The following is a 5,565-nucleotide window of genomic DNA, read 5'->3' as shown; positions in this document are numbered from 1 at the left end:
TTTGTGTTTTAAGTCCATTTTATGCACAGAAAAGTCAATCGCGACTTAAATTAAAGTGCCTCCACTGGGTATCGAACCTGGGACCAAAGGTGATCGAAAAAACCCGGCACTAAATGTCAGTTGTTGTGGATTCATCGCGGTTTCTTGCTATTCAGGGACTTGAATTTCGAGATGATGAGTCTGAGGAAACCTTAACAAAGGGAATTTCTTCGATACTCTTGAAGTTAATGAGGATATATTATTTCGAAATGTATTGAACATGAACCTTAAAATGCAAATTACACTTAAAATTCGAATCAAAACATATCGCGGGCACGTAAAATAACGCTATTTAGGATTTGCCACGCTTCAATCATTGGATACAGGTTTGCTCTTTCTCGAATATATCAAAATCGAAGAACATCTTCCCACGAACTCCATAGGTGCCTGTAATTGCACAGACATACGTTGGAGTGGTAGGGTAAGAGTAAGTAATGCCATGGTCAGAATATTTCTTGAATCGTGAGATAACTGTAATCTTTGTCTGATTTTTTTTTATCCTGTGATAACATTTCCCTGAAAGGTGAAATACAAATTTTGCCCAAAACTCTTCAGCATTACGAAGATGGTTGTCCTTAAAATCTTTGAAAAGGCTTGCTCGAAACAGGATGCTGGATGCAAACTGCCTCATTTGGCTGTTCTTGCCATTGAGAAGAAATGTCAAGTCCTGGACGTACCAAAGGTGGCAATGTGTTCTCCAAACCACACAGAGCAGAATTCTCCTACAGGAGAAATACGCTTCACTAAGTGCCTCACATTGTTTCCAATACTTAAGAAGATTCATTTGTTCCAACGTCACGTTTATTTTGCAGAAAATTAAACTCTTCGAAGCATTTTTTCGTCATTTATATTATTATCTTATAACTTAAATATTTATATCAGTAGTTTCATCTCAAGAAAGACGATGAATTATAAAATTATGAATGTCTTTCAATACTGAAATAGGCTACTAGAGACAACGCAACTTACCAATAAAAAAGAATTAATGTCTTTATTAAAACGAATCATGTGGAGATAAACTAGTAAACAAGAAGTAAATTTAGACAGTAAACGTCCACTCTAAATAAAAGACAAACACAAAACACCATACATGAATATAATAATAATAATAATTATTGTAATTATTATTATAATTATTATAATAGTCATTATTATAAGTATTATTATATATGTATATATATATATATATATATATATGTGTAGTGTTTTCTGGCGTTTTAATGTGACTACCCCCTTACAATATTTTGTTGCAAGCCTTTCGCCCCCCCCCCCAGTCACATTTCCCTGGCGCCGTCACTGGTTGGAAGTAAATTTATTAGGACGAGGAAAGTAACATTAGCTGTTGACAGTGTTGCACCAAATAACGTGATATGTGCTACTGTTTGTATAAATTATAGGAAATTTAAGCAAAAATTATAATTGTTGAGACTTGAGAGTTGTTTCCTTCAGATAAAAAAGTTCAGATAAAACAAGAATTTAGCCTTACTGTTATGAAAAGAAATAACGCAGTACAGGGAAGGAATAACTCCTCACATGTGTCGCACCTGGTGGGATGCAACCCACATGCACAAGAATATTGCAGGAAGTCTATGAACGAGGATGAAAAGGGATGTGTGAAATTTGACTTAGCTGCGGGTGAATTAGTGGATTCTAATATTCTTAAGGTTGATATTGGGTTTCAAGTCGACTTGATTCACAAATAGGCTAATTTGCGAATCGACCTACAGTTTAATCACATTGATGATTTTATTTAAAATTTCCCTAGATACAAACCTTACATACTCGATAAGATTTCGTCCATAGTTTCTTTTGAACTTCGTGTCTCAGCGAAGAAGTAAGAACTAAAATATATTTCCCGGGTTTTCCGTGATGGTCCAAAATCGAAAATAAGCTTAAGAGAAAATAATCATGTAAAACCTCACGTCGATAGGATTTCATCCAAAAGTTTCTTTTGAACTTCGAGCCTCAGCCAAGAAGTAAAGGTTTAAATATATTTCCGGGTTTTCCGTGACGGTACAAAAAAACGGGCTTAATAAAAAGTAATCATTAAGAAGATTTTATTTATAGATTACCTAGTTACAGGCCCTTTTCTTATAAATTTCGTGTCTCAGGGAAGAGGTAACAATTGAAAAAAAGTCATCTCTCGCTTGGTCTGTAGAGAAAATGAGTTTCAAACGTGTACTAGCATTGTACGCGTATTTCTACAAAAATCAACTATTCATTCTATAGTCCAAATGTCTTAATTAAAACGCTTTTCACGCTCTGAAAAGCATATTAATTCAACGTTTTAAAGAAAATCATCTCTGGCTTGGTCTGTAGAAAAAATGAGTTTTGAACGAGTACTAGCATTGAACGCGTATTTCTCGAAAAATCAACTAATAAACCCATAGATCAAATGTCAGAATTAAAACGCTTTTCTGGCTCTGAAATGCATAATAATTCAAAATTATTAAGAAAATCATCTCTGGCATGGTCTAAAGAGAAAATGAGTTTCAAACGAAAATTATCATTTAAAGCGAATATACGCAATATAACGCAATTTAGGATTTGCCACGCTTCAATCATTGGATACAGGTTCGCTCTTTCTCGAACACATCAAAATCGAAGAACATCTTCCCACGAACCCCATAGGTGCCTGTAATTGTTTAGCACAGACATACGTTGGAGTGGTAGAGTAAGAGTAAGTAATGCCAGGGTCAGAATATTTCTTGAATCGTGAGTAACTGTAATCTTTGTCTGATTTTTTTTTTCCTGTGATAACATTTTCTGAAAGGTTTTTTGCCCAAAACTCTTCAGCATTACGAAGATGGTTGTCCTTAAAATCTTTGAAAAGGCTTGCTCGAAACAGGATGCTGGATGCAAACTGCCTCATTTGGCTGTTCTTGCCATTGAGAAGAAATGTCAAGTCCTGGACGTACCAAAGGTGGCAATGTGTTCTCCAAACCACACACACCAGAATTCTCCTACAGGAGAAATACACTTCACTAAGTGCCTCACATTGTTTCTAATACTTAAGAACGTCTAATACTTCCAACGTCACGTTTATTTTGCAAGAAAATTAAACTCTTCGAAGCATTTTTTTCGTCATTTATATTATTATCTTATAACTTAAATAATTATATCAGTAGTTTCATCTCAAGAAAGACGATGAATTATAAAATTATGAATGTCTTTCAATACTGAAATAGGCTACTAGAGACAACGCAACTTACCAACTAAAAAGAATTAATGTCTTTATTAAAACGAATCATGTGGAGATAAACTAGTAATCAAGAAGTAAATTTAGGCAATAAACGTCCACTCTAAATAAAAGACAAACACAAAACACCATACATGAATATAATAATAATAATAATAATTATAATAGTCATTATTATAAGTATTATTATATATGTATATATATATGTGTAGTGTTTTCTGGCTTTTTAATGTGACTACCCCCTTACAATATTTTGTTGCCAGCCTTTCGCCCCCACCCCCCCAGTCACATTTCCCTGGCGCCGTCACTGGTTGGAAGTAAATTTATTAGGACGAGGAAAGTAACATTAGCTGTTGACAGTGTTGCACCAAAAGACGTGATATGTGATACTGTTTGTATAAATTATAAGAAATTTAAGCAAAAAATTATAATTGTTGAGACTTGAGAGTTGTTTCCTTCAGATAAAAAAGTTCAGATAAAACAAGAATTTAGCCTTACTGTTATGAAAAGAAATAACGCAGTACAGGGAAAGAATAACTCCTCACATGTGTCGCACCTGGTGGGATGCAACCCACATGCACAAGAGTATTGCAGGAAGTCTTTGAACGAGGACGAAAAGGGATGTGTGAAATTTGACTTAGCTGCGGGTGAATTAGTGGATTCTAATATTCTTAAGGTTGATATTGGGTTTTAAGTCCACTTGATTCACAAATAGCCTAAATCGCGAATCGACCTACAGTTTAAAGTGTGATCCGATCCACTTTGTGCCTCCATTTGGTATCGAACGAGGGGACCCTTGATTAGAAGACCTCGACGTTATTACTACGCCATCTGGGAGGCACCCAATTTACACAAATATGTTGATTTCAATAACACGTTTAATGCATAATCTGATAATGATGCACTTTTGGTGCATCTAAACATATTTTTTTCAACTATATCATGTCTAAAAGAATCATTGAAGTTGGGATTTTAGTAACTTTAGGAGGCACGGTTCTGTAAATGTGCGATATAAAATATATGCAGGTTTGCCTTCCATTCGTGATGGTTTTGTCACGTTTCTTCGCTTCGTACAACATACACATTTGCAGGAACGGCTTCTTGCATCCTCCTGGGACCTTGCTCTAGCTAAACAAAAAATATATTTTTTAGCATAATCGATGGTTAATTATTCCTGCCGAACAAGGATTTTATTGCGATCATACGCTTTCTATTTGTAATATACTAAATATTGAAATCTTTTATTACTACACATTTAAAATCTCTTTTGTTTATCCCGAGCGCCAAGCTTAGAATTTAAAGAAGAAATGTACATTTTCATAGTGCACGGAAGTTCGACATTCAGAAAGAAAGAAGGTCTAGTGAAAAACATTGCAAAACTTCCAAAAGGTATAGCAGTAATGAAAAGGGCACTCTTGTATGGAAGCCAGAAAAACCACAAGGTAGATTTCATAAGATACCTAGCAATCAGTAACCAACAAACTGCATTTTTAATATTAATGTCCTCATTATTAACGAACCTTATTTATTCTCAATACGCAATGGGTAAAATATTTGGAGCTTTATCCCACTTTCCGGAAAAAAATATTTTGTGTTTCGAGAAATTCGCGTTCAATGCTAGTAAACACTTCAAAACCCATTTTCTATACAGACCAAGCCAGAGATGATTTACTTCAAAATGTTAAATTATTATGCTTTTCAGAGGCTGAAAAGCGTTTTAATTATGACATTTTAACTATGGGATTAATAGTTGATTTTTCGAGAAATACGCGTTTAATGCTAGTACTCGTTCGAAACTCATTTTCTCTACAGAACTAGTCAGAGATGATTTTCTCTAAAACGTTGAATTATTAAGCTTTACAGAGCCTGAAAAGCGTTTTAATTAATACATTTGGACTATGATTTTTAGAGAAATACGCGTTCAATACTGGTACAGGTTTGAAACTTATTTTCTCTACAGACCTAGCTAGTGATGATTTTCATTAATATGTTGAATTATTAAGCTTTTCAGAGACTGAAAAGCGTTTTAATTCTGACATTTCTACTATAGGATCAAAACTTAATTTTTCGAGAAATTCGCGTTCAATGCTAATACTCACTAAGACTCATTTTCTATACAGACAAAGCCAGAGATGATTTACTTTAAAATGTTAAATTATTATGCTTTTCAGATCCTCAAAAGCGTTTTAATTAAGACATTTGGACTATAGGATTAATATCTGATTTTTCGAGATATACGCGTTCAAAGCTAGTACTCGTTTGAAACTCATTTTCTCTACAGACCTAACCTGAGATGGTTTTCTATAAAATGTTCAATTATTAAGATT

The sequence above is a fragment of the Lepisma saccharinum genome, unplaced genomic scaffold (genome assembly GCF_977018435.1).
Source record: "Lepisma saccharinum unplaced genomic scaffold, izLepSacc3.1 HAP1_SCAFFOLD_459, whole genome shotgun sequence".
Lineage (NCBI taxonomy): Eukaryota > Metazoa > Arthropoda > Insecta > Zygentoma > Lepismatidae > Lepisma > Lepisma saccharinum.
Note: the sequence above shows the minus strand (reverse complement) of the source record.